The sequence below is a fragment of the Meleagris gallopavo genome, chromosome 1 (genome assembly GCF_905368555.1).
Source record: "Meleagris gallopavo chromosome 1, MGAL_WU_HG_1.1, whole genome shotgun sequence".
Taxonomy (NCBI): domain Eukaryota; kingdom Metazoa; phylum Chordata; class Aves; order Galliformes; family Phasianidae; genus Meleagris; species Meleagris gallopavo.
The window spans coordinates 84,906,891-84,928,486 of NC_139404.1; the positions used below are offsets into that span (position 1 = coordinate 84,906,891).

At 38.8% G+C, this 21,596-nt stretch overlaps 1 protein-coding gene across 17 annotated transcripts in view; it reads left to right on the plus strand.

Annotated features, from left to right (window-relative positions):
• The window catches only part of LOC116217322 (uncharacterized), a 672,500-nt gene that overhangs the window by 561,603 nt on the left and 89,301 nt on the right, over window positions 1-21,596 (plus strand). For 14 of the 17 annotated variants that reach the window (XR_014887144.1, XR_014887154.1, XR_014887171.1 and 11 more), the window contains one exon: window positions 13,393-19,947. The exons of 1 other annotated variant lie outside the window; for it this stretch is intronic. The gene's annotated coding sequence lies outside the window, so the exon portion shown is untranslated. Of the gene's footprint in view, window positions 1-625; window positions 19,948-21,596 lie in introns of those variants that run through there. 2 more of the 17 variants (XR_014887145.1, XR_014887193.1) reach the window with 2 other exon arrangements.

A 21,596-nucleotide genomic window follows, 5' to 3' on the forward strand; every position in this document is an offset into this window, starting at 1 on the left:
TCATAGGTTCACCTGGGCCCACTGTTTGAGCCTATCTAGTTCTCTCTGGATGACATCCTGTCCCTCGAGTGTGTCGACCACACCATGCAGAGTGGTGTCATCTGTAAACTTGCTGAGGATGCTCTTAATCCCAATGTTGATATTACTGATAAAGATGTTAAAGAGTACCAGTCCCAGTACTGACCCCTGAGGGACACCACTTGTCACTGAACTCCATACGAACAGTGAGCCATTGATTACTCTCTGGGTACAATCTTGAAGCCAGTTCCTCGTCCACTGAACAGTTCACCCACAAAATCCATACATATCTTTCCGAATTCAAGAGAAGGATGTTATAGGAGACCATTTCAAAGGCCTTACTGAAGTCCAGAGAGATTACTTTAGTGGCTCTTCCTTTGTCCACTGCCGTCATAAAAAGTCACAAGGTTGGTTAGGCAGGACCTGCCCTCGGTGAAGCTTGGTTATCCCATATCACTTCCCTCTCTTACATGTGTCTTAGCATAGTTGCCAGGAGGTCTGCTCCATGATACTGCCCTGCACAGAGATGAGGCTGTCAGGTTGGTAGTTCCCTGGATCATTCTTTACACCCTTCTTAAAAATAAGTGTGATGTTGCCTTTTTTCCAGCCAGCTTCACCTGACCACCATGACTTCTCAGATATCAAGAATGGCTTGGCAACTGCATCAGCCAGTTCCCTCAGGAAACTGGGATGCATCTCATTGGGACCCATAGACTTATGGATGCTTCAAGAGGATGTCTCAGTTTTCTGGCATAAGCTAACAACTGGCAACATAAGCAGGAGCAGGTGTGGAGGAGGACTGTAAGGATAACAGGGGAATAGAGTGGCTGTCTTATGAGAGGAGACTGGGAAAAGTTTGGCTTGTTTTGCCTAGCAAAATGAAAGCTGAGTGGGGATCTGATTGCTATCTATAAATACATCGGGAGGATAAACACCAGGGAGGGAGGAGAGCAATTTAAGCCAAAGGACAATGTTGGCACAGGAACAAATGAGTCTAAGCAGGCCATGAATAAATTTTGGCTGCATGTGAGAGGAAGATTTCTGAGCATCATAGGGAGGAGGCTCTGGAACAGGAGGAAGGGACTAGCGTGAGCTTAATTCCTTCCAGCAAGCATATTAATATGGTATCAGGGCCTTTGCAAGCTGGGAGCTGGACTTGGTAGCCCAAACGGTCACTTTCCATTCTCTCTCTTCTGAGTCAACTAGTAGGTCAGTGGAGCTCCTCCTAGGTTCAATCACAGTCAATGGAGCTGCTTTTAGGTTTAACCGCTCTGTCTACTCAGAATCTCATCCTGTGCACTTCTTAGGCAGCGTACACTTTTTCTTCATTATGAATTGCATTATTCTTCAGGTTTTAGGCATATATGGCTCTGCTAAAATCTGTGCCGCCTTTCATATATTCTGCACAAGTCTGAAATTTAACTTACTCTCTGTGTGAATATATATAACTTTAAATAGGATTCTATTTTTAATGTTATCAAATTTTATTAAATTGAAGTTTAGGGAAAAAAAAAGCAGTAAAAAAGAGGTTTGAAAAACAGATAAAGAAGAATTTAATGTAATTTGGATACTGATTAATTTTCATAAAAGCCTTTTTGGAACCACACAGATTGACTGTAATTTTTTCTTTTTATTATTTTTGATCATTTGTTTCACAATCTTGTATTTTTTCTTTCCAGTCTGTATATGAAAACATAGCCCTATTTAATGTAACTTGTAATAACAGACTTAAATTCTATTTTAGTAAATCGGATCTCATTCTAAACATAGAATCATAGAATCATAGAATCATAGAATGGCCTGGGTTGAAAAGGACCACAATGACCATCTAGTTTCAACCCCCCTGCTATGTGCAGGGTCACCAACCACCAGACCAGGCTGCCCAGAGCCACATCCAGCCTGGCCTTGAATGCCTTCAGGGATGGGGCATCCACAGCCTCCTTGGGCAACCTGTTCCAGTGCTTCACCACCCACTGTGTGAAAAACATCCTTCTAATATCTAGCCTAAACCTCCCCTGTCTCAGTTTAAAACCATTCCCCTTTGTCCTATACACAATCATAAGCAGTCATTCTCCCTCCTGTTTATATGCTCCTTCCAAATATTGGAAGGCCACAATGAGGTCCCCCCTTAGCCTTCTCTTTTCCAAGCTAAACAAGCCCTGTTCCCTCAACCTTTCTTCATTCTAATATTTGAGATAACAGATACTACTAGGAAAAAATAGCTGGAATTCTTTTATCTCCCTTTCTTTGCTCTTGGTGCCTACAAGTTTCTAATTGCCTATATGTGTATATCATGTATGTATATATATATTGTGTGTATCTATATATAGACAAACATATATAGAGATACAATTTCTTAATGTGCTTTTATTGAACTCTTTCAACTAGAGACTAATTTGGTCTCATCCGTGCTCTACTAATTTTTCAACTACCAGTGATACTTCCAAAAAAACTTCTACCTCTTCAGATTTCAGCATTTCTTTAAACTTATCAAGTCACGGTTTTATTCAGTAGACCTCTATTTAGGATATTTACCTGTCAGGATGTGGACATGGATTACTGCATCTCTGTCTGAGGGCATTTTAATCCTTTTCCTGATAATGTGTCCCAACATTCAGTTTTACTGTCTATTCAAAAGGTTGAGAATGGATCACTGTTTTAAGTACCACCTGTTGTTGTTATTCCATTTTGGATAAATAATTATATTTATCCAAATAATATATATATAATATAAATATATATAATTATATTTATATTCTAGGAGAGCATCCTGACCACCAACTACAGAATCATTTTTATTTGTTCACCAAATATTTAAGCGTGCTGTTCAAAGTGGAACAGTTTGAGCAGATGAGCCTGAGGGAGGCCTACTTCAGCATGCACTAATAACTTAGCAGTTGAGAGACTCACTTGAGAGGTAAAAAACTCGGGTCAAATAGCTGCTCTGAATCTATAAAGTACAAAATAATTTTTCAAAATGACCTACTTTAATCTGGTTCCTATCTTCACCTTTTGTAAGTGGGTTCTTTATTATTATTTAATTAAGGCAATATTTTTTCCCAACTCAACTGCCACACCGAACAAAACATTTTGTATACGTTATGCCAGTGTTGGATGAGTTCACATAATTTCTTTCAGGATGCTTCAGTACATTCAGGTCCATTTAATAGCCTAAGTGCAGCAACACCATACCATTGTACACACTGCAAATCTTAAGATTTAGAGGCTCTGCAAATTGTTGTACAGTAGAAAGACATTTGAGCTAGCTTTAGTTATCTTGAGTACTGAAGCAGAATAGCCACATTAGCATGATACCTCACAAAAGTAGAGTAAATTAGCCCTAGAAATGCTGCACCCATTACTGTCACTACCAATTACAATAATTAATGCTATTCATCTCTAGACAGCGGATTAAAACTGAACTAACCCATTAGTAAGTGAATGTCATTGCAACTGGAGGATTGTTGGATTGCCTGTGAGAAGGTGGTGATTTCATTTCAGTTCCTATTGGCAAATGGCCACGTTTTTTAAAGAATGATAAATGAATACGCAACAAACAAAATCTTGGCTCTCTGGAGCTCTACTGTAGCTGAAATGGTGCAGGATGTAAATATATCTGTGCCAAGTATTCAAAACTTTATCATGATACCAGATATTTCTAGATTTGGGTACAGAAAGGTCTTGAGGATTCAATGGATCATGGAGATTGAGGTACCCTATTTCTACTTTGGGAAATCCTTCCAGAATAAGAATGTTCATGTATTCCCAAGTTTATTGCTAACTAAATGAATCTTTCCACCACTTCTGCTTGTTTGTACTATTTATTTGTTAAATCATCAGTTACAGTGAAACATACAACATTAAGAATTAGTCTTGACATAAATCACCCCTCTGCTACAGCACATGTATTACTATAATTAGATTACTTTATGTATTTCTTTATAATCATTCACTAACTAATCAGTTCACCAGCATTGTTTCAGGAAAAAATAAAATAAAATGAAGCTTGGGCTTTAAGTAGAGATGCATTAGTGTCATTTGCATGGCTAGCATAGGAAACCTCAGCTGTATTCAATATATTAAATGGTTACTTCAATTAGACAGTGCTTAAGTCTTTCTGGCTGATTGGCTTCATCTGTTCATAGGATGTTTTCCAGATCTGGCATCTTCTATCCTTGTACTTTTAGTTCCTATTTAACATATCCATAGGCAGGCTGACATGCTTTGACCCCTTATAGTATGATTGCTTCCTGCTTGCCCTTTGGTGAATGAGAAACAAACTAAGAACATTGAACTCTTTAAGGAATAAATCAAGAATAATGCAATTTATTAATGAGAACTGTGAACAGGCTCTCTATTAAGTGTGCAGCACTACACTGATTCCTTGGCTATTTTCCAGTGGGTTTTTAGTTTCTTGGGTACTGGATTTTTATTGGTGGTGGATTTTTTTTTCTTTTTTTTTTTTTTAAATTTTTTTCTTTTCTTTTTTTTTTTTTTTTTTAATATGACTATTTCTACCCAATGCATATGTGCAGAGAGATGGGCCAAAATTTGTACTGGTAATATGGATCTGACAACATTTAGCTATTAGTCTGCAGAGAAAGAAATGCATATTTGTTCTGTGTGATGGTAACTCTAGGCAAGTTGAGAATTTAGCCTTGTGATCTTAAAAGAAGAGTGCTGAAGGTGTTAGGATGACCTCTCCACTGTATGGCACTCTTATTTTTCCCTGGATGAAAATGAAGCGGGGCAACTTCCTTTGCATCACACTTCTTGGGCTCCTGGCATGCCATACATCTGAGAGAAAGTAAATTCATATAGAAGAAAGTCTCCTTTTCATTATCTTTCCAGATGTGGTACCAAATTTCTGCATTTTTGTCCTCTTTTTTGACCTTCTCAGCATATGGTCGTGTCCTGTCCGACTCTTAGGCTAGTAATGTAAATATGGCAAAACATGTTCAAGTGTGGAATCTGAAGGCAAATCAGTAACGCACTGATTAATGCACATGGCTCTCAAGTGCTCAACTTTCCAGGTTGAAGTCCACATGCTCAAAGACAGAATGAAGGTATAAATAACTATCAGACTCCCACTGTTTCTCATAAACCTATCTCTGCATTTTGCCTACAGTATTAATAGAGACATAGCCTTCTAATTATATTATATACATTATGTTACATTTGAGTCTTGGTAAAGCAAATTAATCATCCGTGTCTAAAAATAATGACTGTGGCTCTTTAAGCTAACTGTGCATCTCAGCCATCTAAAATGCAACTCCTACGTGGTTTGCAGTATTGCTCGTGCTCACAGACAAGCAAGATGTTCATGCTGCAATATTTAGACTCTGTAATGCTTTCAGTATGTGAGGTGCTAATCTGCTTAGATGCTCCTGATAATCATTTTCTCTATGCTTTATTTATCCTTATTAAATTACTGAAACCTCTGGGGTGGGGCCTTTTAATATTTGCTTCTGCCCTATGTAGTCCCCTTTAGCTCTGGGAGTTTACCTGTGGAATGAAGCTTTAGATCAAGGTTTTAGATCCCAAGAAGGATTTAGCTGTGTTAGTCAAGGTGAACATAATTGCAGTACCATACATCAGTCCAGGAGGCTCAACAAAAGCTGACTGCTCTGCATGGGCGTGCTGGACAGGTAGCAGGAAACACTGCAGTGGTAACGCTGCACAAGTCAATATTTCCCAACAGAAGAAGATGACTTTTTGGGACCTACTTTGTGGAGACTGCCAAAATGTAAATGGCTTGCTTCCTACGTGCCCTGCATTCATCATCATCTCTGCACAGGTCCTGCACATACTGCTTTCCTGAGCTTTCCTTGTGGCTCCAGCTGTACCACCAGCTGCTGTTAGCCACTGGCTTTGGCTATGCCAGTGAGAATATATTAGATTGCTGCAGGAGAGACGAGAGGAGAAGGGTATTACTTTTTCTCCCAGTGTTGCAAGGAAGGGGTGTGTTTCACAGTCTGTGCCAATTGGAGAAGAGTTCTCCTGAGACTGCGTTGTACAAAGGAGCTTATTTACTCTCTATGGAAAGTGTTACCCAGCAGTCAGGCTACTGGCTCTGTTGCTGTGCTCTTAACACTGCTTATTCAGTGCTGGAAGTTCAGTAAGTTGCAGAGAAAACGTGCTGGAGAGACATGGGTACAGCTCAACTAGCTGAAGCTCTGTCAAAGAGAGAGAAAGTCACTTTCTGTTCTTAATGCAATAGCAAATCCTGCATCATAAAAAACACTGTAGCAGTAACAGTGAAATGGCAATCCACACCTCATCACAGGGTGGTGGTGCGACCTGCTGCGAAGAGAGGCTTTCAGTAATCCTTTCTGCTGTTTTCTTCCTACAGACACCAAAACACCATTGAATGCACAAAGTCCTTGTTGGGATTTTCTTTTTCAGTTGTCTCTTTTGATAAGACACAGCTGGCACTTCTATTCAGCATCCATCAGTACGTCAGTTGCAACGCTTTACTGCAATCTTTTTGTTTCCATTGTTGCCCTGATTTCTGTCATAAATGATTCAGTTTGTGCAATTAGTAGTGAAGTTGTAAAGTACCTAATAACAGGGCAAAGAGGAGCCTGCCCACTGAGGAAACTAGATGCACAATATGACACAACCAGATAGTTGGGGGTCAAGTCATGTAAGATCTGACATTTTACCATTTAAAAATTCATGAACTGAAGAAAAATATACTAATTGCAATTTGAAGATATTTTGAGGTATTATAGGAGTAAAGTTCTCAGACAACAGTCTGTCTCTCAGAGGTTATCACTGATAATAAGTTTGAGACAGACTTCTGTGGCGTGCCATTTACCTTCAATTTAAATTATGTGCTTGAGAATCATCTGAATCAGTGTTTAAAGGGCTAATATAAAATCTTATACAAAATGAAGATCATCTGAGAGCTTGTTTACCCAAATAAATGGAAATTGTTCAGTCTACTTTCAAGCTAAAAATGGCAATCCTGGGCACACTGCTGGTACAATGGAAACAATGTAAGAGAGCACCTAATTTACCAGTGACTAGACTTGCTTTTGAAGTCTGTAATAGCTGGAATTTAGGTGGGGTCACAAGCCAGCCTTGAGTTGTACATGAGTGCAACTGTGCAACTCATAGCATGTTGTATAATTCCAAATCTTCAAACATCACTGAATCACAGAACAGTTGAGGCTGAAATGGATGTCTGGAGGCCATTTGGTCTAACCCCTGTTGAAGCAGAGCCACCAGGAGCAGGTTGCCTGGGACCATGTCCAGGCAGCTTGTTTGATGACCTCCAAGGAGGAGGCTCACAGATTCTCTGGAAAGCCTGTGACGGTGCTTAGTGAGATTTCTCTTTTTTTTTTTTTTTTTTCTTTTAGCCCAGGCTGTTTTCTTTGAGAAATAGTGGGCACTGTACTAGGAAAGAGTTCTGACTGGGTGGTCCAGGAGCCCCAGTGAGAAACCTTTGCTAAAATACTGTCCTGACCTTTTGAGAGGTTCTTAGACTTATGTATTCATGCATGGCTGTCTACATTTAGGATCCAGCAGCAGTATCCACTAGATATGATTTTTCATGGTTTTTGTCTGAGCTCATTGGAACTTCTCAGGTGTGTAAATGTTACTCAACTCTATATATATTGACAGGACCTCAGACATGATGTAGAAGTTAATTATAAACAGGTCAAAGTGGGATGAAACTCAGGTTGCTGTTGTAAAGTTGCCTTAGTTATTAAATATTCAGGCTACTGTCATACTTGGACTGATTGCTCTAAGGTTACCATGCCAGTCTCTAATATTTATGACATGTCTTGTTCGCTTCTTCTTCTTGACACTGTCTCAAACTGATGGAGACAAGGTGATGGATATTTTTTCAAGCACCTATAACCCTTAATGTGTGTTTAGTGCAAATGTGGGAGACAGGAGTTTCAGGCCGTAGGGCTGAAAACTGTAGAAGCGAAACAGTTCTTCATTTGTGGTTGAGTTTCACATACTGGATGCAGTCCCAACACTTGGTATATAAGTGATATCACTTACAGAGGACTTTCTGAGTTTCTCCTTGTTCTGCTTTTTTTTTTTTTTTCTTTTTTCCTCTGTCCTACTGCTATCACACAGCACTATTTTGAATGCAGATAATAAAAGGTGTATAGGAAGTAGATTCCTAGTTTAAGCTATCATTTATATGCCGGACGTTCATTCTCTTTCAGCTTTTAAGCAAAGAAACAACTTTGTGCCTTCAGCTTTGTATTAACACACAGCTGACACTGACTATCCCTTCCATCACTGCCAGGTTAAAAGATGTTCTGATGTTTATGAATGCACAAAGTCACACATCTCATTTATCTCCAGACCTGAGGCCCCATGATTATGTCAGCTCACTTGCTCAACCTGAAATCCTTATAGAGAGAAATTAAAGGAAAAGGTGTAACAGAACAAATATCCCCTAATCAATTGCCCTCTGACATCTCTCACTCAGAGGTTGCAGCTTGCAAAGTGAATTAGTGTAATAAGCTCAATATGTACAGCAGATGGCATGGACATAATAATAAAAGTAGATGAAATAAAACCTCAAATCATTTCTAATGATTTATAGCTATTGATCCCACTAAAGCATTTTTTCTTCAGGAGTGAGAGTAAAGAAAGAAACATTAGCTAGATGCTTTTAAATATATTTTATATTTTTCCCTCTGCTCTGAGCTGAAAAAGCTTTGCACATAGAAAAACTCTAAGCATTCAGGTAAAAAGCTTTTTATATAAAAGTTTAAATAAATTTGTTATCTATTCCAAGGAGTTTAAATAGGGTTTCAAAGTGATATTTTAAACAAAACTGCTTTATGGAGTGATTTTGGGGGTAAAACTACATGTCTAAATCTCTCAGCTTTATGGGGTATATCCATCTGCATCAGTCACATTGCATTATGTTGTTTCACAAAATGTCATAACATCTTACAGGACTGACTTATTCTGAAAACCATTTTAACTTAAATGGTAGGGTAGGCTGCTCACAAGGAAAGTGAGATTAGCTGATAACCTATGACAGTATAAAGCTGAATGTAAAAGAGAAACAGCAAAGCTGAGAAACTTTAACTGTCCCTTAAAAATAATGTATTCTGAAAAAAGGGGGAGAAATTGAAAGAGCAGTGTGATAGCATGTATAATAGCTGGCTAACTAAATGCCCAAGCTTTGATTTAGGCAAGCTCAATCCCAGAGCCCAACTCAGCAAATAGTACTTTTTCTAATTGTGCCTGCACATAAGTCATTAACATTGCTAGAATGTGGAATTTTCTTTCCAAAGCTTGCTCCAAACCCCAGAAGACAAAAGAAATTACACCTACAAAAGTTGAAACCTAACTGAGTTATCTGCTGGTTATGTGCTTCCTGATTCAGGGAACTATTTGCACAGCTTAACTCTGTCTTTAGGCTAGCGTTGATTTAATTCAACTGACCTCGAAACTACTTCAGCACACAAAGAGAGCTAAGCACTAAATTAAGGCTGTCATGCAGACTTAGGACCTTGTTAAATTATTTAACCTATTAGTAGAGCTGAGAATTAATTCAGGTAAAGAGAATTTACCCCTGTTAATTTACAGAGCTTAACAATGTCTCATACACAGCAAACAGGTGAGTTAAGAGTTTTTTATTCCCCCAGACAGCACTGATTTACCTAGAGATTTCCATTGCTGGGAAGAAATAGACCTTCAGATCCCTGGGACAGGCCCTACTGACATAAACATGAGCTCTAATTACTTGGGATAAAGGTCATAAGACTACATGATTCGCCATACCTTGTGGAACATTGTGGGGCAAGCTGAGTGGTGACTGAATATTACCAACTTTAGAATCACTGCTTTTGTTAATAGCTACATTATTCAGGAGGTGTCTGAAGTCCCTAATTGGAGAGCAGTAACTCATCGTGCTGGGTCCTGCATCAGACTCTCAAAGGGCAATCTGCTGAAGCACAGCACTTGTCTGAAGTGAGCTATGCTACTGGGTGTGATTGCAGTTTGTTCGTAGGAAGGGAGCATAGTTTCTTAGGACGCTTTGGTTCTTTTTTCTTGGTTAGAAACACTTCTGTCTTTTATAAATTAAAAAAAAAAAAATTAAAAGTTTTTTTTTTAATCACTGTTTAATTAAAGTTTGATTAGAAGTTGCTACAGAATCTTCCTGCTCTGTGTGAATAGGGAAAGGATACAGTATTGAGAAATAACAGCAATTTTCTTAACCTAAACTGCAGTGAAACTTCTCTCCCTACTAAAACAAAACAAAACAGAAGGCATGTGACAGGCTACTGTTATAACAATACAGGAGAGGAAGATGAGGAACCAAAACAGGCTGTAGCAGAGGAAGATGGAGGAATTGCTGTGTCTACCTCCAAGTGTTCTATTTTTAACCCACTGCATGCTGTAAGCTTCATGGTGAGGTGAAGTTGTGCAGAAGATGCAAAGGTCTCCCAGACAGGTGGGCAACGAATCCTGCTGCCAACATTACTCCAGAGCAAGGAGGTGGTCAGGCTGAGAGGAGGTGGGGGAAGGATCCTGGAGCTAAGCAGGACCATGCAAATTTCAGTTAGTTAGTATGGTGGTGGTGTGGTGCCCCTGCCTTGTGCACACAAAGCAGTAATCAACGCTGACCAGCTGTCCTTGCTGTGAAGCTGCAGCCCCAAGGCATGTCCTGGGAAGATACAGCTACTCCTTCAGCTTCAAGGTGGTTTCTGAGACCTCCTGCAGGATGTCATGGAGAAGTTTGCAGACTTGTGCACAATCCTTTGATAACCAGGCCTGCGAAGATTTCAGGGTTGCCTATATTGGCATTTAATTACTTCATCTATCAGAGCAAAATGTGGAGTAGAGAGGAGGCCATTAAGGATTGTTGTCACTTCATACTCTGACACAGAAGCCTCCCTTGGCCTTGCAGGCCCTCAGTGGGTCCCCCCATCTCTTTCCTTTTCTGGGGAGTGACACAAGGCAACTGGAGATCCACAGCCTGGCACCTGATGGATGGGAGCCTGCAGCCAAAAGCACCTGGTCCACCATGTTCACAGCTGGGGCAGCCTGGCCCAGCAGGCTTCTCAGTGCACAGGAGGCCCAAGTCAGAACAAGCTGTGCCCTTTGTTTCCTAGCCTGAGTGAGAATTTGGCATGAAACTGTCTTGATGTGCCCTCAGAAAATGAGGGTTGTTTTTTGTGCAACGAAAGCTTTCTGTCTGTTAACATTTCAAATTTCATTATTACTGAGAAATTACTGTATGTCATTGCAGAAGGTTCATCTGGAAACTGAAGAGTGGGAAGAAACTTTCTCAAAAAGTATAATAAAACGAGGTTTTTCAGATCAGAGTCAGACTTCAGAGTTAGGAGGTTGTCCATAGGTGTGAAAGGACTCTGTCTGTTTGAGAGATCTCCTCTGTATTATATTACTGTATTTTAGTCTACCTCTTTCTTCTAAACCAGGTCTTCTGTCTTTGAGTCTGGCTTTTGCAAGTGGCTTTGTTCAAGACCTTTCTGTTTTGTGGTTTCTTTATGCATCCCCAGGCAGGCAATCATATACTCGCTGACTAATTTTTCACTGTGTAATTTGCTGCCCTATGCTGTAGCTGCATATATAGGGTTTGTGATATGAACAGGGTGCACTGCTGTTTTCAGCCTTTGTTTTCCAATACATTTCTTTTCACTTATAAACCTCACGTGTGTGTAAGGAATGATCAGAATCTTATTTCTATCTTTTTTTTTCTAATAAAAAAAATCAAAATATAGACTTCTGCCCCCTAACCCTACAAACAAATATAGATGCAGGTGAACCTGTAGGAATGAAGAATTCAGTGAAAATTCTGAACAAAACAAAGATGTCTTTCATTTTTTATTTTTCATGAACATTTTGACTACTTTTCCTTCATGTTAGGCCTTTTGTTTAAAGCTTTCATTAGAGCAGCTTTTAAAAATTAATGCCTTAGAGAGAGGCAAAGAAAACAAAAGAAAAAACACACTACCACAACCACATTTAGTCATACTCCAGTGGGGCCGAAGGATGGTGCTTTTCTGACAGTCCTTGATGAATGTCTCTTGGGACACTACTCCCAGTGGAGGTGGTGGTTTCAAGGCTAGTACTCTCTTTGTGGTATGATAAAACAAAATAGGATTGTTTTAAGTGCTGGAAGGGCTCCAGACGTGTCCTCCTGCCCTCACTCACTTTTGCACAGGGCATGTTTTTACAGTGACACAAAAAGTGGTCTTTGAGATAATTCCTTCTTTTCTAGAGGGGATGGAGTAGCATGAATAAATGAGAAAATTGTTTCTCTGCTTTAGGATTCTTTAAGGTTAGCAGAGGCAGAAATCACCAGCAGTTAGGAACAAGTGAAAATGAATTACTAAAAGAGAAAAAATGAAATAAAGTAAAGGAAGGGAATCATGGCTAGATCTTTCTTATTTTTTAACTTTTGGTCTCTACAACATTATGTTTCAGACCCTCCTCTCCCACATCGTCCTTGAGGCAGGAAGTGGTCTGCCTACTTATTTTCTGGCTTCACACTTAGCAACAAGGTGACATGCCAAACAACAAAATGCGCACACAGTAGTGTAGATGAGATCCAAGACAGATGACTGCAACATCTCTGAAAAAGTATATGCTAAGTTTCAGAGTTGTATTTTCCTTGGGAAAATAATGACATTTTTTCTCTCAAGCAAGGTTTTTTTTTTCCTCTCTACACAGCAGGATCATTAGGTATCAGGCTGAAGTGGCACATATATTATTCTAATTAGCTGCCTTAAATTTAAGGAAGAATGCCTCTGTAACTGCGTGGGGCTCCATAGAAATTCCCCATGAACTCTGCACATTTCACTCCCACCAGTATTTACAAGCGATGAGCATCTCACATATGTGCCAACTCCATTTACAGAGCAGCTCTGCACTCATTTCTTGGAACAAGGCTATGTGGCCTTTGCCTCCTGTGACTCTTCCCATTTACAACTGTTACCAGGGAGCCTCAAGCTCAGCCTGAAGAGGGCATGGCTGCTGGTGGTGCATCTAAGAGAATGTGTCTGGGATGCCAGAGCCTTGAGTTAGCACCACTTACGTGATGCTGTACCCCTCTGCAGGAAGTGTTTTTTCAGTCCAGCATGTGTTCATCATCCATGTATCAAGAATTGCCTGTGTTTTCCTTTGAAGTATCTTTGTGGTCATGGTAAATGCACTAGTTCCCTGCAGTGAGGGAAATGTGGGGCCAGGCAGTGGGAGTTGAGGGCAGCTGATGTGGACATAGGATGAGGTGTGTTCATCATCTATGTGAGCTGACAGAAGAAACGAGTAAAAAGCAGAGTAGGATGTAACCATTGATTTGGTGTAATATTGTGTCTGCCCTAGCTCTGAACACAACTTCATCTACCTTTTCTTCTTTAACAGAATCCTGCAGAGATTCCCTTGGAGAGCACAGTGGGCTAGGAAGAAGTAAAGCTTAGGCTGGAAACCAATTGCTTTCCAGCTCCTTCCAAGACCAACATGGTAAAATAATACAGCTGCATACATCGCAGACAATATAATGGTAGAGCAAATTGCTCTCACAGAAGAAATCCTGTGCTACTGTACCCCAGAAGCTGTTATAGGAACATGTGAGAGAGGTGGATGGATCACTTTGGCTTAGATAGGAAAAGTATTTCTATGTGCATAAGGTGAAATGACAGCATTTAAACTATGAAAGCAGCCAGAAGCTAAATATCTAAGATTCATGAGATGTAACAGTCTTTCAAATCAAGTAACAAGCTTTAAACTGGAGGCCACAACTGGACATACTTGAAAAAGCAGCTGAATGCTGGATATTTCTCCCTGGTCCATATTAAGTTATGTTTCACATCAATATAGCCTGAAGCTTCAGCATTTCTAAGGAGAAAAATGTATGAAGAAAGAATGAATATTTGAGATTACAGCACGTTGGATGAGGTCTTGACTGCTGCAAGCAGACCGTGCTCTACTTTCAGAATGAAAGACGAAATCAGGAGGGGAGTATCCAATATCAATGAGCATTCATACATAGATCTTTGCTGCCATTCATGATGAGGAGAACTGACTATACACTTTCAGACAAAATACATGCTTCATGATTTATTTCTGTTCAAAATGGTGTCTGAAATTTTCCTTTTTCCATCAACAACATAAAAAAGAAGCATCATCTTATGAAAACTTTTCAGCTAGCTTAGAAAATGATTTATTTTCAGAACTATGAAATTGATGTTTAATTTTATTGTTCACTAAAACCAGGAAAAAAAAAAAAAGGTTAAGTCTTGGGTGGGCATAAGCTTCTGTCAGTATTTTTCTCTGAAAATATTAACAGTTTCTTGGCCAACTTTTGCAAAGAATGTGCACTTAGCTAAGTATAAATGTTCACAGCACCATGAACGCCTACAGTGTACTCCTTTGGCTGTATCAGAAAGGTTTTCTTAAAGGAATTGATTTGTGTCCCCAGCTCTTTCCTGACATTGTATGTCACCTTGCAGAGGACGCTGGACATCTCTGTGTCTCTCTGCCTCTGCTCAGGCTGGTTGCTTATATAGATATCGATCTCAGAAAAAGTTAAATCTTTGGATTGTTGGTGTTCAGGGGAACTTCATTTCCCCTGCTACATCTCAGTGATGCGGTAATCTGAATAACAGTAGGCCCATCTCTTAAAAGACCGTGCTCTGTTGTATGCCACTATTGCACATCTCACCTCTGCGTGCTCTCCGTACATACGTGTTCTACTTCAGCTTCTTAACCTCCAGATTTGGAAGTACAGCAAAGCTGACAACTGCATTGAGTATTTTTTAAAGACCAGCAGAAAGGATCCCTGAGGAATGTCATCTTCACACGAAATACGAAACATCGGTTTTGTTAAGGTAACTTGTTTTAACTGCATGTCGACAAGATATCGTTTGGCTTTTTTTCCCCAATTAGAAGGTGTCGTTTGCAGTGCTTCCCACCAACCAGGAATCAGGGAGTGTTACCCCGGGACTCCTCGCTGACAGCAAAGGTTGCAAACTGTCCTCATTAGCATGCAGCCTATAGAAAGAAGTGCAAGTAAGGCTTTGCATTAAGAAAGGAAAGAGTCTGTGCCCCAGAATACTGATTGCACTGAACAGCATTGCTGCAGTAGAAGGTATTAGGTGCAGAGTGTAAAGAAGGTTTAGCTGCTTCAGGTCAAACATTTGATTTTAAAGGACTCCATATCTATTGGTAGCCTAAGCCCTAAGTGAGTATCATTTTGCTTTTCACAGTAAGGGTCTTGGGAACTGCGTTTTCTTCTCAGGACTAGCTTCAGGTGTTAGCGGTGATCTTGCTCTACCAAGGTCACACCTTCAAGCTGAACTTTTCTTGCAAGACCACATCAGCATTTCATTTGGCTCCAAGGGGAGTTTGATATGATGAGGGCAGAACCCAGCCAAAACTGTGCCTGCCAAATAAACAGCAGGTTCAGATTTCGACCTGATTACCAGAAAGTAATCACCTGATTACTAGAGGTATCACTGCATCAGCTGGCCAAGTCACTCTCAGTTAACCCATGGGTTGCTCATGAAAAGAAGTCCAGTGGAAGAGCAGTCAGCACTTCCAACCCAAATGCTGTAGTCAGTAAATACAACTGCATGCAAATTTCTTCCCCTCAGGTCCTTGCATCTGCTCAGGTCATGCCAGAAATCTCTGTTGCCACAAGCTCCCAAGGGAACTGAAACAAAGGAAGAGCAGTGAAGGGAAACATATGCTACGTGTCTTCCTACTCTGCTAAGCTCTCAGACTCTCCTAGAGTCTCCAGGAATGTCTGTTCCTTGTTTCAAGTCACAATAGACATTTTGGACAGCAATGTTTAAGTTTGAGTCTCAAAATATATATATATATGAATGGGGTAATATATTTGGGAGACTTGTGATAATAAACTACTTTCTGTATTGTATTTAGTGTTAAGGTTACTCAGGCAACCTAGATACCAATATGCATACAATTGGGTATTGAATCAATTATAGGTTTTTCACAGAGCATTTGCATTCTGTACCTTGTTATGAACGTGATCTGCTGGCACCCTCAATCAGTATTTGCTTCACATACATAACCCTATTACTAGAAATAATGTATTGCAATTATTGCATAAAAGCATAGGTATTTGTACTGTTTTCCCATTGTGACGGTGGATTTTAACTGGCATGCTTGGTTCTTATCTGTATTCTCGTGTAGTTGAGGATTTTCAGGGCTGCCTTTGGATGTATTGTGTAGAGAAAGCTTTTGTAGAAAATTTCTGTATTGAAAAAGGAGAGGCTGCAGGTCTTGCTTAGAATTTGTTCTCCATCATCTTCTTTGTTAGCAGCGACGCTAAAATTGAAAGGTATGGTCCTTAAAGAGGCTCTGCCCTACTCATTTACCAGGAAAAAGTTACTCGTATTGTATGTGGTTCTTAATAGACCTCCTATAATTGCCTTTTAAAGCTTTTCTACATATCAGTTTCCCTCAGAGGTTACAAAAAAGGTCACAGCTGTTGATGTTTGAAGCTATCAGGCTGCCTTTTTTCTGTAAGTGCTCCAGTCTGGGATCCAGGTGAAGTCAACTGGATTTATTAATTTGATCTGGGTTCATCTTTCTCAGCTGTTGCTTTGGAATGAAAACTTTCTGGAAAGGAGAAGTAACAGTTCTGATAATATGTGCTAAAGACTTACATCTTTTTACACTTCCAGGGCATTTTAGACAATCAGTTGTTATTTCATTAAGGACTTAGACATACAAGTTAGAAACAGGTCTCTGTAATATTAGGTGCAGCATCAAATGTAGCAGATTAGAAAGCTTTTGTCTGTGATCAGAGATGGGCTCTGTTTCATATGGCTCTGTTAAAGGCAACAGAATGAAACACTCCATTGCCAGAACTGGTAGGGACTGCTTGCCCCAGCTGGAGGTCCTGCATTTTTCCATTTCTACTCCAAAGGAAACAAATGTCAAGTATAGTTATGACAATTCTCAGTGTCACTCAGATGTTCATCTCAAGTACATTACTTGCGTTTTCTTTTCCTCACACAATTCAGTGTGAAGAGACAGATTATAAAAGTTATCACTGAACCCTGTTTGTGCACATTTGCAGATCTCTCTGGGAATTTATTTTGGGCAAAATATGTTAAGGTAAAGAAATCCAGTCCCAGCTCATTTTCAGGATATATTTAATTTTATACATATCAGCAATCCCACCAAATTCAGTAAAACTACAGAATTCTTTAAATAAAGTACAAACATGAAGTCTGTTACAAAACCTGTGAAATTTTGAACTCTGATTATCAAACTTTCCCTATTATGCAAAATAAGCTAAGTAATTCTGGGATTTAGATATATTTTTAGAAAGGAGTGATAACTTTTCATGGTCACAGATTGCTAAATGCATAGATAACTTCTTCACATTCTAAATCTCAATGCACCAATGAGAAATGAAGCTATAACTCAGTATAAACTGACTTTATTTGTTCAGTCTTTGCAACACAATGACTTTTAATGAGTACAATCTGAAGACAACAATTAGTGCACATTTTAGATAAGTGATTTTGGAGGTCATAGGTTTTGACTGCCTGTCTAACAATAGTTTTTAGTAAATTGATTTTCAGAGTGTTCATAACTTCTTAATGCTTTCCAAAACAGGCTCCAGCAGTAGGGATTTTAAAGAGTCTCTCTCTGCACAACCTGCAGCATCATTCCAAGATGCTTTGCCCCTTTGTGGCTAGGGCATTTAATTGAAATAGATCAGACAGGACATTCTGCAACAACATTTATCTTCAAAGACTTCCTAGATATTGCCTTCTTAAAGTTCTATTGGGTCTAGCAACAGTTTTTAAATTGATTAAATCACATAAATAAAGGAATTACTATAAGTGTATTTCAAAGGATCAAAAAGAATCTCCTTGCTTTCATGCACCTCTCTCTTTATTTTTTCCCCAGAGTCTAAACATTAGTAGGAATCAGGACTTCATGTTTTAGTCACAGTTTTTAAGTGCACTCTAGAGAAGAAATCAATGAAAAGTAACAAAGAGCAAGGAAAAGAAGTAATGTACGCTGGTTAACAAGTAGAATGGGTAAGTCTTCTTGACTGATGGGAGAGATTATCCAACGCAATTGTTCATTTTAGCATATACATTTAGTTTTCGACAGGAGAAACTCAAAGACCAACCATAACACCTTTGTAGTTCATTCTTTGTGTTGATTGCACAAGACTGGTGTTACAGGAATATTCCACTGGCCCTAGCTGTCAGCAAGGGCATTCAGGAACACCACTAGATCTCTCATGTTAGTGAAACCTCTGTGACAGGGTATAGCTGATGGGGTTTTGTCTAGTTTATTTTCAACCTCTTGATAGCAGCAACAGAGAGAAATATTGTCCATTTAGTCTCATACACTACGCCTACCTGTTGTTCACACTTTTGAGAAAGAGAAGCGAACCCATAATGTCTCTGTCTTACTGTTCAGATTTGTGTGCTTAGGACTTGTAGAGTACCTGCTGGAAGGCCTGTCTTCAGTTGTTCGAAATTTGTAGTGCTCTGCACAAAGATCCATGTTCATAGTTGATCAGTTTCCATTAGTTTCCCAAGCAGGAAGTTGATAATTATTTCTGGTAACTTATGTCTCACATTTTGCTAGTAAAATATATAAATGAAAATAATTTATGGAAAGAAGTATCAATCCATGCATTGCTGATTTTGATTAGTCATCACTTGCTAATATTTTTGAGATGATACAGGCATCTAAATCACATCCTGCTGTTTCTGCCTCCTTATTGGATAATTAAAAATAAAAATAAAAATGAAGCCTATTAAATGACATCTAAAAACATGTAAAATCATGTGCTTGGTCTGAATTTCCAGACTAATCAGCACAAATAAGAACATTTCAAATGTTTTAAAAGCATTTCTAGGGAAAATAAAAATAAAAGGAAGAAAAGAAGAAAGAAACTTTACAGAATGGTGATTAGAATGTCTCCGAATTCTGTATTCCTATTTTTTTTTAGGAAATTCTGAAATATTTGAAAGGTTCATTTTTTGTTTGGAATAAAAATTAAAATATGCAATTTCTAATTGAGGAGGAAACCCCAAATATCTCAGTTTGGAATTATCAATTATAAAATGAAATGTTTAGCTCTCTTTACTTGTGTTATCTTGGCATTCTGAAAGATTGAAGAATGTTCTGGAAAGGCTCCAGCATAACCTAAGGAGAAAGTTAGGGGCATTGAAATCTGAGGTATAATTGAGGCTTTCTAAGCTTCCGTCCAAAACCAAAAAATCATAGGTCTTGAAAGCTTTGGCTGAGCCATTGTGTTTGGACACAGCCCTTAGACAACTAGCTTTCAAACTACTCATCAGCTCAATGAAAATGAGCTATTTCTGAAAACACTGTGCTTTCAGGTAAAGACATCTTTCTCTTTAAAGGAAGGTATTCTTGCATTGCAGAATACCTCATGAGCTAAACTGATGAATGATGTTAGTCCTCAAATAATTGTGGAGTTATCACTTCATACTGGCTTGCATAAATATTAACTGTGCCATGAAAAGTTTTCATTTTTAATATGCATTTGTCAAGAAATTTGATTGACTTTTATGACACATTCTCAGAATTTCTGCTGTGTATTTCAATTTACATTTTTGTAGGTTTTTTGTTTTTGTTTGTATCTAGAAGCATCATATTTTCTCAAGGAAAAGAGTCTGCTCTCAGAGAAAGCTGCAATTTCACTACTTCAGATAAGATAAATGGGTGTGCTGTTTATATACTCTGAAACTGAAATGTGATGGACTTATTGTAATCTGGGTTCTTTTAATTTTCCAGAGCATCTTTCTTTGTACACTTGCGCGTGTTCCTTGTGTGTAGGAACAACTGGGGAACAGAATGCAATGTTGTAAATAAGTTTATTTGTATCAGAATATCATTAATTTCAATTTAAAATTAAAATAAATAAATAAATAAAGTTAAGTACAACCATGAGGTTCTTTTTATTGCAGTAAGCTTCACTGAAGATCTCACATCTTTGACTACTGCCCTTTATCCTGTCATCTTTATTCCTTGGGATTGTTTTGCTTAAATGGAAAACAAGTATGTTCAACTCTGTAATACAAAACACAGCTGAAATCATTGACACTTCAATCAGCCTTTATTGTTTGAAATTGCAGTAGGTTATTCCTTACTTAGACTGCAGTGACACTAAAGCAGGCTTGATTTCAGTGTAAGAAGGCAATGTTATGCAAATATATAAATCTTAGTGCAAACAAAAGGAAACAGAAGCAAATTTGCTATTGGCAGAGTTTGTTTTAATTTTCAAATGTAATAAAATACAGGAGGTGAAAGAAAACAAAGAAAGAAACAAGATTATCTAATCAAGTCACCTACTGTCTGAAGTCTTCTAAGTCCTGCTGTTCAGAGGCAGTGAACATAGAGATCAGTTACCTGAAAGTGTGACGACTGCAGCAGAGCTTCTGTTGAGAAAAGCTTTCTCAAAACATTTAGAAAATGTATTTAATCCTAAATGTTTCTGATCCAAATGTTACACAATTGAGTGCAGATCTATGATGTGAAAGCAGCATGCTGGCTTCCATCCATGACTGAACTTAATGTTCAAACAAATCACAGTGTTGTCTAAAGTGCATGTTAAAAAAGTAAGCACCAGATGACGGTAAAGCATTCCGCAAATGTATATGATCAAATAATTTCAGAGGAAGCCTGCAAGCATTTGCACCTCAAAAAACGCTAAAATAGAAGCACAGTGCATAAATAAACAATACAAATATAAAGGAAAATGTGTATGTAGTCACAGTCCAAAAATGCAACACTGAAATAGTAGAAGCAGGTGGAGACAGCTCAACAAGTAGCCCAGTGGATTACTCTCAGATTACTTTTAAATCTGTGTTCAAATCCATGTTTTAGCTGCCACTGAAATAAGCCCAGTGACCTAAAATTCGTCTGTGGTGGAAAGTAATCCATGTGCTAAAGACCTCAGGAATCTGAAAGGTTCATCTTATTCCCAGGTGACGTATGGCAAGGGGGATCTCCAGCCATGTTGTCCTTTGATTTATAATCCTATATTAGACACATGAAACTGATCATTTTTGTTTACTGACCAAACATCTGTGAGATGTACAACTGAAAAATTACATCCAAATAGACTACACAATAGTACAGAGTCTGTAAGGATAAAAAAGTTCAGATTTAAAGAGGTGACGCAAGGTGCAACACATATGCAGTTCATTGCATGAAAACAATCAGTGTAAATGAAGTACTGTGCCAATGAGCACCCACACATATGCACATGTACACGGATTCCAGACTTAAAGTGTGAGGTTGCTGTTGATTAAAAGCTTCTTTCTGCCTATGAAATGAAAGCACATTCCACCTACTAAGCTGCTGCATGTGGGCAGGCAGAGACTGCACGTGAGAGGACAAATCCGTGTGAGGAGGTGCATCTCAGCTCAAGTCTAAATCCTTTCCTGTCTGATGTATACTGAGTTTTCTTATTATTCACAGGCAGACATATCTTCATGTGTACCTTTCATAGAAACATAGAATCATAGAATGGTTTAGATTGGAAAGATCATCTAGTTCCAACCCCTGTAGGCAGGGGCACCTCCCACTAGAAT